The sequence below is a fragment of the Schistocerca piceifrons genome, chromosome 3, assembly GCF_021461385.2.
Source record: "Schistocerca piceifrons isolate TAMUIC-IGC-003096 chromosome 3, iqSchPice1.1, whole genome shotgun sequence".
Lineage (NCBI taxonomy): Eukaryota > Metazoa > Arthropoda > Insecta > Orthoptera > Acrididae > Schistocerca > Schistocerca piceifrons.
The window spans coordinates 692,957,576-692,974,002 of NC_060140.1; the positions used below are offsets into that span (position 1 = coordinate 692,957,576).

At 39.8% G+C, this 16,427-nt stretch overlaps 1 pseudogene; it reads left to right on the forward strand.

Annotated features, from left to right (window-relative positions):
• The first annotated feature begins 3,864 nt into the window (after positions 1-3,864).
• Positions 3,865-16,427, forward strand: part of LOC124788972 — a 181,894-nt pseudogene continuing 169,331 nt past the window's right edge.

The following is a 16,427-nucleotide window of genomic DNA, read 5'->3' on the forward strand; positions in this document are numbered from 1 at the left end:
CATTCCAACTGTATAAGATTGAAAATGCATGAAGCAAAGAGTTGCGGCGCTACAGTTAAGTTACTTGGCACGGCTGGCTACAACTAAGACACTGCCTATGGATAATGAAAGATGCCATGATAGGAGGCCAGTTCAGGCTGACCGGGTCTACCTACTGACATGACAAGTACTGTTTCTGAGGCGTCGAGAAGTTTACTTTATGCTACGGCCAAGCAGAGGGACCACAGCTGTGATAACAATGGTGCAGCAGAAAGGCGTAGCCAACATGGCATGGGTGATCTGATTGCTTCATGCCTGAGTTGTGGAGCTGTTGTGACTTACAGGGTAGAAAGTGATGCTTTAGCAAAACAAGGAACATCCAAGCCCATATTAGTATTTCTCATTTCTGGACAAAGGTACTGTAGTCTGACAGCCAACACCAGCCACCAACTCCAAGGGGGGACATACAACGGTCTGCAAGTCTAGATGAGTCAACAAATGATCACCTCTGCTGTTCTTAACTGTCGCCCTGGTGTTCTCACTGAGTCGATTGCTGCTGAGTTAGCGCTCTCCAACTGGTGGACCACCTACTACCTCTGCCACTGCTGGCCTCCTGCTCTGCTAGTCTATGGTTTGAGGCATGGGCTGTGCAGCTTCTCAGCCGCCGTGGCTTATGGGAACAGACAACTGCCCACCTGTGCTAATGTGGGCACATGCTGCTGCTGCTGTGAGCTGTCTCATCAGTGCTGCGTCCACAGTGTTATTCTGTGCATCCTGTCAGACTGTCCTGTGCAACCAGGCTGCCTCTAGTGAGCAGTGTCAGCCATTGGCCGCTGCTATGATTAGCGCCCTTGTAGAGTCGGTGCCAACATCACTCCACTGGCAGCGAGACACTATTTATGGAATCACCTCTTCGCAGGCCGCTTACAGCGTACGTCCTGGGGGCATTGACTTCGCCGAGTATCGTCCTGGTTGTTGTGCTTTGCTGAGCAATAAATAAGTGTTTCAACAATAGTGTTGTCATGACGATACGTTAGAGGACTATAAGGCAGCCACTGACCATTCCACTGCTACCCTGCCCAGGGTTGTGAACTGTTTGCCTCCTGACTTATGTCAACCTGATTCCACCATCCATCATAGTGTGCTACCAAAGCAGCCTCGCCTCTGTTAGAGGAATCAGAAGTGATTACCTGCAGCTGGTCCCAGGACCAAGTTTCAGCCGCTATGTGCAGTTCAGCAGTATATTTTTCTTGGTTTTCAATTTTGTGGCCTATTTGTTTTGTTTTGTATATGTCCATGATGTAAGTGACGTGGACTGGAACTTGAAGGTAAAATTTGTGAAACCTGAGGAACCTGAGGATTTGTCACAGTTCAGGGGGAATTACAGGGAGTATGTGCCGATGACAGAGGCATGAGGCACAATTTTTGTATTTATGCCCAAGAGTTCATGGTAGCTGTTTATTCCTTTGATAATGTGTTGCGTACTTCAAATATATTGTATTTTTGACAGCTAGAAGTCACACATCTGCCAGAAAAAAGAGCTACTGACGACACAGGAGACATCAGAATCATTGGTGAAACTAATGGGCGAACTATCAGAGAGGAATGCCATGTTAACAAAAGTAGCTTGACTCTTTAAAGCGAGATAATGTGCTTACATACGTTGAACTAACTGCTACAATAGAAGCAGAGGTTTCATTCAGCGTATGAGCTCCTTTTGCAGGTCACTTTATGGCTGGACTGGTGGCTACTTATTTGGCTAGAGCGACTGAGGATGTGTCAGAGTTTATCGACAATCTGGGAGCTACTGCTATTCTGGATGGTTGGTCGTTGAAGTAGATTCTCATTTGAGAAAGTTACGATTCGTGGGTGACGCGAAGACATGTACCCAGTATCACGAGGGACTGAATAAGGCAAGAAAATTTGTACAGCTCAAAAAGGGAATCCATCAGCATTAACGTAAGAAGCAACTTAACTTGTATCCCCGAAACAAAACAGGTCAGTGAAAACATTCTTAGGAACATCAACGCGCAAATGTATGAATTATTAACAAGGCAAATAAAATTATTCTGGAGGAGGCAAAACACGGAGCACAAGATGTTTTTGAGAGGACTTTCACACAATATGTCAAGGAGGGTGACTATGGAAAATCCAAAGAATATGACAACTGTGATTATAGTTGCTACACAACTAGAGGAAGTAGGCATAGCAACAAAGGTGCAAAATAAATGGAGTGTTTGTTTTCTCGAAGTGAAATGCTATAGGTGTGAGTGTGTGGATCGGATTCGGAAACAACGCCATGAACCACAGTACTGTAAGGGTGGGGTAGTGGGGCATTTGGCACTTGATTATGAGAGTAAAACAAAAGTGGGTGAAGTCATGGTAATGGTTTGTTAACCAACAGGAATTCCTCAACCAGCAGGTGGCACCCCAGTAAGTATAATGCTACAAAGATGGAACATTACTTGATGTGCATGGTGAGTCGAACAGAATACAATTTTTTAGTAAACACAGAGGTTCATGTGTCGGTAAGTAGTCTTAACATCTTGGGTAGGAAGAGACTGAATTCTTCATGATGTAGGTTATGTGTGGTAGGGACAATAATTATACATCATTGGGGTGAACATCGCTCAGTTTTTGTACTGTGGCAAGGAATTTTTGGGAATATATCAAAATATTTGCCCATGTGGGTGAGGGGAACCACACGATCCTAGGCCTGGATATACTGAATAACAGTCATGCAGAATCTGATGTTTGCAGCACATAATCGAACCCAGAGCTCCAATGTTCCAGTTGAGAACAATGACAGTAAATGATTCATTTGCACAAGGTTCACTGATCATGAAGGCATAAATGGATAAAATGCATACATATTCATCAAAGCTCAATCCATGTTGTAAAGTATCATGAGATATGGGAAATCTGTTCTGGATGAGTGTAGATCCTAATCTCCTGGACAATATGTTATGTGTTATAGAGCTGTTGAGATAAAATGATGTATTGGATACTTCACACTTCGTATGATGAAGCACAACACGTTTACAGGAAGAAGATGTAGGTGATATGCTTTCAGTGAATGTGTGTGATCTGTCGAAAGGGCTAGTGATTGTCAGTTTGCTTGTTCTAGGCGAGGACAACTTGGATGGGTCAAGGGTAGACCCCCGTTGGAGGCAAAGAATAAATGATGTGTATTACGCGAAAAAGTACAGCACTGCAAACTGAAACTTAAGACAGCTATAGAAACTCTGTTAATCTAATTTGCAGATTTATTCAGTCACAGTGGACCATTACCAGTCACACCTGCGACGCAGCATAAAATCCTGATTGGGGATAACACTCCTGTGTACAAGAAGCCATACAGCGTACATCAGCACTTCCAGTTGATAATAGAGGAATTCGCCAATCAACAGTTGAAGGATGGTGTTACTGATGAGAGTGGTAGTCCATGGCAGACAGGATGAAGAAGTAGAGGCTCTGTTGTGGTTAGTGACATCAGAATCAAGAATAGTGATCGACACATATCCTATGCCAAGTATAATGGAAACATTGGACAACATGTATCAGTGTATGTAAGTCTCCACAGTGGATTTAAAAACTGGGTATCATCAGTTGGAAATGGTACCGAAAAACCAGCCACTGACAGCAGTCCCATCGTATCGACGCCTATTGGGCTCAAGAATGTGCCAGCCACATTCCAGAGGGTATTAGTTGGAGTGCCAAGGAGACCAAAACCATACCAGTGTATGTTCTGTTTAGACGCCATTACTGTGCTTCATAAAGATCTAGAGGAGCATACACAAGAGCTGGATGAAGTATTTAAGATGTAACATTTGGGATGCTTGACATTAAATACTGAAAACTCACTGGGTCATGTCATGAGCCAACATGGGGTGAGTGTGCTGTCTGTGATTCCTCACTGATGCAAACTTCAAAACAACTTAATTTTTAGGTCTGTGTAATTATTGTAGGAAATTTATGAAACGGTTAACTGAAATCGCTATACCGTTAATTCATTTTTCAAAAATAGGTGTAAAATTCCAGTGGGCAACCGATTGCCAAACTATGTTAGTGAAATAAAGAGACATTATCAACTATTCCCATATTAATATTTCAGAATTATGATAAAGGATTTATGTGGTTCTGTGGTACAAGCGACCAGGTGATGTGCATTCGAAGTCAGGATGTGAATTTCAGGGAAGACACATTAACATATACATCTACACAGATAAAAAAAGCTGAACAGAAATACTCGACAACAGAGAAATGAGATGCTGTGTGTTATATATTGTATTGCGTGTTTTTGCTTTTACCTGTGTGGTAAGAAATTCAAAGTTATATACCACTACGCTGCATTAAATTTGTTATTAGGATTGAAGGATCCTTCAAGAAGATTAACTCACTGGTGATTACAACTGAGTAAAATTGATAGACATACTAAATACACCCAGCAGGATGACAAGCAATGCTGATGCGTTAAGCAGAAAGATTATAAGGCATATGAGTATTGGCGAAGTGGGAAGATGCACAGACCACTAATGCAGATTGCCAGTTATTTAGGACACAGCTGCAGTTCACTATGCCCAACCTTCTGTTGTGTAGGTTGGCGGAGTTCTGGCCAAACATCGTGGTATCACCAGCTCAGAGGGATGAAGTGTTGAACGAAGCACAAGATCATATATCAGCAGGTCATAGAGTATGAAGGGCACCTGTTCGTCGAATAGCTGAACAATACAGATGGATGACATCCAGGATGGCTCGAACTGTCACTCCAGGTTGTGAATAGCTGTTATTCCCGGCTAAGGCAGAAGTGACTGCGTGCCAGAGGATGTTCTGACGCCACACCCATACTTTCTAGGAGTAGGTGTGCAGTGAGTTTACTATGAACTCGGTTAACTCTGTGTTTGTTCCACAAATAGTAATATTGAACCGTTACAAACAAAGTTGGCCCAAAAATTTAACGAGGTTGTAATCACAAAATAGTGAAATATTTGTTTTGGTAGAACCTGTATTGTAGTGGATACAACATTCTGTCTCCCAGATACCATCATTGGAACAACCATAACGAACCATACACCACTCTTGGTGTGCTGAAAGAACATTAGACCTGTTGCCAACTCAGAATATGACATATTTAAATGGTACCCTAAAACCAGACACTTCTCATTCATTGTATTAACGTATAGCTTCACAGAAGTATCGTGTTACCAATGAAAAATGTTCCAGCACATATGGCAGTATCACAATAATCGAAATGATAACTTTATCGTCTTGAGTATCTCGATTTTTGGTGCTGTTGTGGTTCTCGTTTTGTGTTACCTGCATCTACCTCAGGTGGAAAGCTGCGCACCCTTGGGGACTTTTAGTACATCAACTAACAGTGGATTGTGTTACCTGTAGCAAGTAATGGTTAGTTAGGTAAGAATTAGATTAGAAACTTCTGGAGAAAGAAGGATAAATGCTACAGCGAAGCATAAGAAAGAAATGAGCAGGAATATTTACTGTTCGCTGACTACTTACGAATCCGTCGAGAGGGCAGAATTAAGAGATGACATTGAATTAGTCTCTAAGTAATGGTTCAGTGGAATGATGTTACTGTAGGAAAGCAAAATCCGCTATACCAGATGTAGGAAATAGTGTTTACATTATAGTAGGCTACACTCAATGGTCCTTGTGGTTAAATCGAGGAAACGGAATGTGCTGTATGTAATTGTCAGCTTCTAAGTTGGTTATCAAACTTTGCATAACTGCCGTGAACTGGATCCAGTGGCCCAAATCTCCAGAAGGGGAATGACGTCCGGCGTTGTAATTAATTTTCTTGGCCTGGCTGGGTAAAATTGCGATATCACCCACAGATAATGCAAAATGCTGTGAAAACATTTCAGTTCAAGCTGACCACATGAATTTACATAAAGTGCTACATTTTGATACTTTTAAGCACTGTCTGCAAGGAATTGAGGAGGTTACCACATGCTACATCAAAGCAGAGGGACCAGGGGTTTAATACCACTGACACAGCAGAAAGGCAGAGCCGCCATGGTGTGAGCGACACGATTTCTGCATGCATGAGCTGCCTCTATGTTGTGGCTTATGGGATAGTAACCGATGCTTTAGCAAAAGAAGGACTGCCGAAGAGCATATAAATACCATAAATATCCAGACAGAGGCACAACAGTCTGCGAACCGCAACTCTGAGGTGTACCTACGACGGTCTGTGCGTCCTTATGAATCAACAACTGATCAACTCCGGACTCTGCCACTGGTAGCTGTGGCTCGGCTGTTTGTGCAGACTTAGCTCCGCCCAACTGACTGGTGACCCGCAGGCCTACCTCAGCTGCTGTCGGCCTCCTGTCCATGTGGTCTGTGGTTCGACCTTGGGTAGCAGAGCCACGCGCCACCATCGATCGTGTAGGTAAACTAGTTGCTGCACGCCTCTGTTCGTGTGGACAGATACTACTGCTGCTGTGAGATCTCTCACCCACGCTGGGTCCGCAGTGTGATTCTGTGCAACTCGTCATACCATGTTCGGTGAAGCCAGGCTGCCGCCAGTCTGCCTTGAGGACTACTGCCTGCTGTGTTTACCAGGTCATCGTTGTCACCGCTCTGCCTAAAGCTATCGTCTTAGGAGCACTAGCTTCTCCAGGCAACGTCACAACCATTGTAGTTCACTGAGAAATAAATGAAAGTTTCATGATGATATTCCAAACGGCTATCATCCATCCACTCACCACTCCATTGATGAACCACACAAGCTGGCAAAGTGATAGTAACCTGATTTTTGCCAACACAGTTCCACCATCCACCACACCGGCCTCTATAGGGTTAAGCAAGCAATTTATTCAAACAAAAATGTACAGGTACAAATTATAAACAGCATTAATTTACGCAAGTAATGTCTAATGGTCTATTGCCCCCCCCCCCCCCCCCCCATGAACCATGGACCTTGCCGTTGGTGGGGAGGCTTGCATGCCTCAAGGATACAGATAGACAGTGATACAGATAGCCGTACCGTAGGTGCAACCGCAACGGAGGGTTATCTGTTGAGAGGCCAGACAAACGTGTGGTTCCTGGAGAGGGGCAGCAGCCTTTTCAGTAGTTGCAGGGGCAGGATCTGGCCTTGTAACACTAACCAAAAAGACCTTGCTGTGCTGGTACTGCGAACGGCTGAAAGCAAGGGGAAACTACAGCCGTAATTCTTCCCGAGGGCATGCAGCTATACTGTATGGTTAAATGATGATGGCGTTCTTTTGGGTAAAATATTCCGGAGGTAAAATAGTCCCCCATTCGGATCTCCGGGCGGGGACTACTCAAGAGGATGTCGTTATCAGGAGAAAGAAAACTGGCATTCTACGGGTCGGAGCGTGGAATGTCAGATCCCTTAATCGGGCAGGTAGGTTAGAAAATTTAAAAAGGGAAATGGATAGGTTAAAGTTAGATATAGTGGGAATTAGCGAAGTTCGCTGGCAGGAGGAACAAGACTTCTGGTCAGGTGACTACAGTGTTATAAACACAAAATCAAATAGGGGTAATGCAGGAGTAGGTTTAATAATGAATAAAAAAAATATGAGTGCGGGTAAGCTACTGCACTCAGCATAGTGAACGCCTTATTGTGGCCAAGATAGACACGAAGCCCACGCTTACCACAGTAGTACAAGTTTATATGCCAACCAGCTCCGCAAATGACGAAGAGATTGATGAAATGTATGATGAGATAAAAGAAATTATTCAGATAATGAAGGGAGACGAAAATTTAAGAATCATGGGTGACTGGAACGCGATAGGAATGAAAGAGGAGGCACCCTGGTGAAATTTTGCACAGAGCATAACTTAATCATAGATAACACTTGGTTCAGGAATCATGGAAGAAGGTTGTATACATGGAAGAAGCCTGGAGATACTGGAAAGTATCAGATAGATTATATGATGGTAAGACAGAGATTTAGGAACCAGATTTTAAATTGTAAGATATTTCCAGGTGCAGATGTGGACTCTGACCACAATCTATTGGTTATGAACTGTAGATTAAAACTGAAGAAACTGCAAAAAAATCTGTATTTAAGAAGATGGTACCTGGATAAACTGACAGAAACAGAGGTTGTAGAGAGTTCCAGAGGGAGCATTAGCGAACGATTGACAAGAATGCGGGAAAGAAATAAAGTAGAAGAAGAATGGGTAGCTTTGAGATATGAAATAGTGAAGGCAGTAGAGGATCAAGTAGGTAAAAAGACGAGGGCTAATAAAAATCCTTGGGTAACAAAAGATACATTGAATTTAATTGATGAAAGGAGAAAATACAAAAATGCAGTAACTGAAGCGTGGAAAAGCAATACAAACGTCTCAAAAAAGAGATCGACAGGAAGTGCAAAATGACTAAGCTGGGATGGTTAGAGGACAAATGCCTACAGCAAAATTAAAGTGACCTTTGGATAAAAGAGAACCACTTGCATGAATATCAAGAGCTCAGATGGAAACACAATTCTAAGCAAAGAAGGGAAAGCAGAAAGGTGGAAGGAGTATATAGAGGGTCTATACAGGGACGATGTACCTGAGGACAATATTATGGAAATGGAAGAGGATGTAGATGAAGATGAAATGGCAGATACGATACTGCGTGAAGAGTTTGACAGAACACTGAAAGACCTAAGTCGAAACAAGGCCCCGGGAGTATACAACGTCCAGTAGAACTACTGATAGCCTTGGGAGAGCTAGACCTAACAAAACTGTACCATCTAGTGAGTAAGATGTATGAGACATGCGAAATACCCTCTGATTTCAAGAAGAATATAATAATTCCAAACCCAAAGAAAGCAGGTGTTGACAGATGTGCAAACTACCGAACTATCAGTTTAATAAGCCACGGCTGCAAAATACTAACACGAATTCCTTACAAACGAATGGAAAAACTGGTAGAAGCCGACCTCGGGAAAGGTCAGTTTGGATTCCGTAGAAATGTTGGAACACGTGAGCCAGTACTGACCCTACGACTTATCTGAGAAAATACATTAAGGAAAGGCAAACCTACGTTTCTAGCATTTGTAGACTTAGAGAAAGCTTTTGACGATGTTGACTGGAATACTCTGTTTCAAATTCTGAAGGTGGCAGGGGTAAAATACAGGGAGCGAAAGGCTATTTGCAAATTTTACAGAAACCAGATGGCAGTTATAAGAGTCGAGGGAAATGTAGCCTGTCCCCGATGTTATTCAATCTGTATATTGAGCAAGCAGTAAAGAAAACATAAGAAAAATTCAGAGCAGAAATTAAAATCCATTGAGAAGAAATTGTAATTCAGTCAGACACAGCAAAGGACCTGAAAGAGCAGCTGAACGGAATGGACAGTGTTTTGAAAGGAGGATATAAGATGAACATTAACAAAAGCAAAACGATGATAATGGAATGTAGTCGAATTAAATCGGGTGAAGCTGAGGGTATTAGATTAGGAAATGAGACGCTAAAAGTAGTAAGTGAGTTTTGCTATTTGGGGAGCAAAATAATTGATGATTGTCGAAGTAGAGATGATATATAATGTAGACTGGCAATGGCAAGGAAAGCGTTTCTGAAGATGAGAAATTTGATAACATCGAGTATAGATTTAAGTGTCAGGAAGTCGTACCTGAAAGTATTTGTATGGAGAGTAGCCATGTATGGAAGTGAAACATGGACGATAAATAGTTAGGCAAGAAGAGAATAGAAGCTTTCGAAATGAGGTGCTGTCGATTTGATGGATAGATCACATAACTAATGAGTAGATATGGAATAGAATTGGAGAGAAGATAAATTTGTGGCACAACTTGACTAGAAGAAGGGATCGATTGGTAGCGCATATTCTGAGGCATCAAGGAATCACCAATTTAGTACTTGAGGGCAGCGTGGATGGTAACAATGGTAGAGGTAGACTAAGAGGAATACACTAAACAGATTCAGAAGGATGTGGGTTGCAGTAGGTACTGGGAGATGAAGAAGCTTGCACAGGATAGAGTAGAATGGAGAGCTGCATCAAACCAGTCTCTGGACTGAAGACCACAACAACAACAACAATGTCTATTACTTGTCTTTTCAAGCATGATGGTGATTGGGGGTTGGGTGGGGGGGGGAGGGATGGGAAGTGTGTCTGCAAAGACTACTTTTACATTGAAAACTTTCGCTCCTGTCGCAGTCGAATACTATGCGTTTGCAGGCTCATTATTAAGTATTCGTTATACACAAAAGAGCGAAAAATAAAAAATAAAATATCCGACTTTTGAAAGTACTATTTTAAAACAAGTAACGAAGAATGGCACCTACGCAAAATTTTAAATAATTCTGAAACAGTTTAAATCTCCATTTATAAACACTGTGTGTTGATATTGATTGTAGCATGAACGAGTTGTAGAGACAATTCGTTCATAAAAGAACTGATGAGAGTGACAATAAATCGTGAAGTTCTACTCCCAAATAACTAAATTTAAAATCACCATAATGTGTAACCTAATAAGACCACTTGAAGATGCCAAATGGTTATTACTCGACAATGCCTACAAAGATATTGTGGTGTCAAACCCTAAACCTCTGCCTACTGTCAGTCGCTGACCTACGCACCTGCTTTTCATAAGTCCCAACACACTTTTACTCTGCAAGGATTTATTCACAGGTGATGAGTGTAGATTCACTTCCGTGCTAAGTAAACCAGCGACCATTTGAAGTCCAACATTTCTTTTCTTCGAAAGAATAACTCTTCCTCACCGAGTCTCTTGTCTCATGAACTTTAATTTGTTTTTCACTGGTGTTTTAAAGAGAATCGTACGTGCTAACTAACTCATTACTTCTCTTTTCCTTCTTCGCTGTAGTCAACTGCAAGAAGTCTTCGCAGGTTAGTTAGTTACTTACATTATTTACAGCATCATAGGAACATTTATCCTAATCGTAAATGGAATTCGTAGACCAATTCTCGGCGCAGATATCACTCCTACACTCTCGGATGATTCCAAACCCGCACAATGACTGGGATTTCACAAATTCATGTAATGTTAAAATAGCGCCACTAGTCAGAACGGAATATCGGAATATTCTATATTTAACCATAAACTGAAAAGAAGTAATGATCAGTTTACTAGCGTTACTCGAAAACATCACACAAAAGCTTACGCTAAAAGTTCTCTTAAAATGTCAGACTGATTGTGCAAACGAACATAGTATTGTCACTCCAAAGATTAAGATACACAGTGTCTAACAATGCTTAAGCTCTGTCCCCATTACCCTCGAATTTAGTTTTCCCATTAAAAATGTTTTCCATCTCCTTTTCGTATGCCACTGCTAGCCCCATTTCAGAATTCATCAGGTTCATTTTCTGTGATTCTGAATTTGTTCCTTAACTGCATCAGCTATACCTCAACGTTCTTAAACAGATTATCGTATTCCTCGCATCTGACTTCCTTTCCGATGAGTTTGTTTCTTTGTAGCTTTGTATCTATGTTTGTTTTGCATCTGACTAGCCTAAGATCTTGAAATTCTAATCGAGTTCTGCGTCGCGACGACACACAATTTTTTTTTAATTTTTTGGTGAAATGAAGGTATTTTACAGAACAATGTTAGTCCATTTTCTGTTTACTATCTTCTGTAAACGTGTGTAAGACAGACGTGTGGTATTTTTCGGTAAATTCTAATGCTGTCGATAAAAATGTAATACGATAATGTTCTGTATTCATTGGCACACTATATGCGAAGACTGAAGTGTGCTGACAGTGCTGCATCGATTGGAAGCTTGTGTTCAGGGGAAATACTTTAACTGACATATACCTACAGTGAACGCATATGATGAAGGAAAGGGGCAGAGATAATTCACTAGATACCACCCAGTTTCATATTTTTTATTAGTTCTATTTCCGTTTTCATTGTTAGTACCATAGGATACCGCTAGATAACTCTCAAGTACAGAATTATTCCACTGTTTTCTAGATTATTATGTGGAAATTTTAAGAGAGTACAGCAGCATTAGGAAAGAATGGTCTGTGAGAGAAGCGTTGCAGCCAGGCGTAGATAACCCCTTGTACCCAGGAAAAAAGTTTAGTTACCCTTCTGCATATTACATTGGGACCAATTAAATATTTCATTAAAGGTTTGGCTAGTGCAGTCCTAGAATATTTTCTGCGTACCAATTTTGACTCATGTTACAATAAAAAAATCTGGAGGAAACAATGACTCCAAAAGAACGTAATACATGGAAGTCATTCAGAATGATGGTATGTGTGTTCCTCGACAAGAATAGAAGTAAGAATGACATAGAAATTATAGATGCCTTAATTCAAAGCAACAGTAACCTTGGGTGCAGAATGTCAATTAAAATGCGCACCTTGCTTTCACATATTGATTTATAAAGACAGAATTTGAGAGATGTGAGTTAAGAATGTGGTGAAAGTGTTCACCAAGACACCATGGACAAAAATACCAACTACGATGGAATACAGCAACGAGGGGGGAATATATTAATTCTTAGTGCATAAAACGAAGGAAGCATCGCACAAACGAAGAAGCCGTTTTAATGTTCATTTTTTATTTGAATTTTTTCTAAATCACAGAATATCCTTTTGGAATATCTTTTCCAAAGAACTTTCTTGTTTTTACGTATTAATTATTTATGTATTATTCTGTTTGCTGAACACAATAGATACTCGTGTTCATCTAGTGTCAGTAAAAGCGAATATTTTAAAATTACACCTGAAATACTGAATTTAGAGAAAAATAGTTTCACGTCATCCATCAGCATGGCGAAGTCATATAGAGGGTGTAACGGATGTAAGTGTGTACGTTTTTCTACGTGGTACCTTAATATGAACTTAATTCAGTGTGTTAGTTGTTTTTGCTCTGCATTGAGCAGTGTTTCCATGAACACGTCACAAACTTAATGATCTAATGTTTTTTGTGTGGTCGTAGATGCACCGCTAAGTGGACTACATCTGTCAGTACAGACTAACAGTTCTGCGTCCACACGTCTACACTTCAACTCCTGACCTGCTGCCCAGGGGAAAATGAGCATCAATGACGTGCTCTTGCCACACGTAAGTGAAAGTACCAAACAACTTAAAAATATACGACTTGTAATAGCTATAATTATTAGTGTGTATACGACGTACATACTGATTTAATGTCGTTCAGTACTCCATTCTCAGCCACCGGTAGAAATATCTGCACTTATACCCGTTACGCCCTGTATAAACAATGAGACGGTGAAGATCAACATAAAGTTGTTTACATTTTATTACTCCATGTTATTAGTGTAAACGCAAGTGAGAGCTCCCTTTTTCTCTCTTTTTAGGCATCATTACCTGTGTCAGAAGGTGCTTTGTAATCAGCTTCTACATCTACAGAAGTACGTCACAGCTCTGGTCAAGTCATGAAGTTTGGAACACAGAAAATTCCGCCTGACGCAGATATGTAAGTTGCGTAATAATATCTACAGAATTTTTGCTACATTTTTATTTGTCAGTACTAAGCTACTGACGTAGTTTCCTAAAGTTAAAGAGAGGCTTTAACAGTTAACACGTGAGTTTAGTAGTAACATTGTTCAATCAAAGTAACTAATTACTTCTAATTAAACTTTCATAACCAGTTATGGAGTATTATACACACTTCATCAACGGAAAGGAACTACTTTCATTTTCCCACGATGTTGATATATAGATAGCTCAGAGAAGTTCGACATCTTCAGCAGATCTACGAAGCTGTGCTGGTTGTGATTCAAGGGGGCACGAGTGAAAGGATAAGACTTATGAAACAAAAGAAAAAATTGCAGCCAAATAAAAACAAACATTTAAGCAAAATAATTTCACTCTATTTGAAAGTATCCATCTCTTCACATCTCTTAAACCAAGATTTGCTTCTGGGCAGTATTCTGTGCCCTGTTGCTCTACCCCTTGCACTGTAACGTGCTTTGATTCTCCGCAGTCAAAAATTCTTTCATCTGGCTACGCTTAAAAACTAGGTTTCTTTACATGCTACCTCAATTCGCCCATGGCATATAATAAATTGTCCAGAAGAAATATTTTAGATTACATTTAGACTTCCTGTATGATCTGTAAGACTTTTTAAGTTGTAGGGCAAACAGTTCAAAAACATTTTTTGTTGCATATTGATCTGTTTTCCGAGCCTCTGACAGCTTCAATAAAAAAAATAATTCTTGCCGCTATTATTATAAGTATGGACATCATTATTCTTCTGACATTGTGCTGGAATATTTATAACGGACTTAATTAGCGAATATATGTGCTGTGATGTGCAATTAAATGCCTAATGCCTTGAGGAGGTACCTACATGATGAGCACATATTATCCTTACTGTTAGCTTTTGTGCAAACAATATGTTCCTTCTAAGTGATGAGTTATCTCAGAAAATTATTCCAGAGGACAGTATTGAGTGGAAATATAGTCAGGATGTAGATTCGGTTGTGTCCAAGATCAGCAGTTATATGAAAGGCAAAAGTAACTGAACTTCATTGTTTGTGAAGCTCGGTAATATGATTCTTCAGTTCAAGTTTTCATTGGTATGTATACCAAAAAATTTGGAGCAATCAACCCTGTTTATTGACGCCCTTTACATTTGCTGAATCAGTTGTTGGTACCGTTATTTATTGGGCAGGATTGCATATGGTGTATATTCTTAAAACTTATGGAGACTGCATTTTCAGAGAACCATGAAATAATTCTTTCGAAAACAGTATTAACAATCTCTTCTATTGCTTTCTCTCTGATTGGATGGATTACAACACTAGTACTGTCTCCAAAAAGGATAAATTCTGTTTGATGAATGTTAAGTGGAAGGTCATTTGCATGCATAAGGAACAAAAGAAGACTCACTGCTTGATGACTCACCAGTCAATAAACCTTGCTCTTGTTCAAACCCTGAATTATTCAGTATAACTTTTTACTGTGTAAGTATAATTCAAACCAGTTGGGTGTTAAATCATCAATTCTTAACATTTAAGTCTTTCTACCATGAACTACAAAATCGATGGGTTTGAAATATTTGGTGACTGAATGTATACCTAACATTTTCAGTCGAATAACTCTTCTGGAATCCAAACTGTGGTGTGCTGATTAAACTGTTTCAAATTTCATGTGAGACTGTTGTTCAAGACATTACTATTTCAAATATCTTGGAAAAAAAGAATCTGTAATGAAACTGGATGATAATTGTTTATGTCTTTCTTATCACCTTTCTTATAAAGAGGGGTTAACAGTAGCTTATTGTAATATACATGAAAAAAAATCCCTGTTCCTTTGATGTCATACATAGAAACCTATCTCTAAGAACATGCTTATTAAGTTAGAATAACTCATCAGAATTCTGTTTTAAAATTTCATCAACATCACATGAGTTTTCGTTTTTATAACTTTTATAAATTCATTAATTTTAGTGAGGACATTGGTGCTGTTTCTAGTTGGTTTAAGTTCCATGAAATTAAATGTTTAATATATTCCCTTGCTTCTTCACCTGAACTATTTATTGTTATTATGTTTAGAAAGTGATTGTCAAAAATACTCGCAACTTGTGAATTATTAGTCACAACTTTCTCATTTAGTTTAATTGTTATGGTTTCTCACACACTGACTGGTTGTCCAATGTGCTGTTCCACAATGTCAAATATGGTTTTAATCTTATTATCTGCATTATTAATTTCTGTCAGGATGTGCACATTTCTGGGAATTTTAATGACTTTCCTTAATATTAGCTTTTTGCACAATGCAATTAACATCTGAGCTTGACTTATTCTGATCTTTACATTCATCTTTTCCTCTTACTTGAGGTTGTTATCCTTTTAGGTACCCATGGCTTATTTGCTGTTGTTTTGTATGAACTTTCTGAATAACTTTTTAAGAAGGCTACTTTCGAATATTGACACAGATTTACTACAGACTATATTGAATCTCACATTAGCATCACTTTCTAAATGTAAATCTACCTAAGATCACCTTTTTCAACTTATTCTCAAGTATTGTATCCTATTCTCAATAACCAGCCTCACTGCTCTATATGACCATGTCTCAGGGCTGCAACGTGTTAACACTGTTTATTTCCATTAATTGTGGATTATGATCAGATAGCCCATTAACAACTGGGTACACATGAATTGTTTCAGCCTTAGCACTGCCTATAAAATGTTTCCAATAAGTTTACTGCTATCTTGCTGCAAGCTGAGAAATTTACCACTGAAATCGGTTTGAAACCGCCAAATAACCACTCCAGTTCATTTTTGCTATAAGAATTTTTTAAAGACCCTACAGTGAAATGTCCACAAACTACTGTTACTTCTTGTCCGACATGTAGCTCAATAATGCGTCTAGATTTCTCATAAACAACAGAAAGTTTCCTAGGGGTGACCTGTAGACTGTTGCTGTTGTAAGAGAAGTATTCAGGTGCAACAACTCAGAAGCACATACATCTAGGTTCTGGTCTACACAAATACTGCTTGTATTAATATT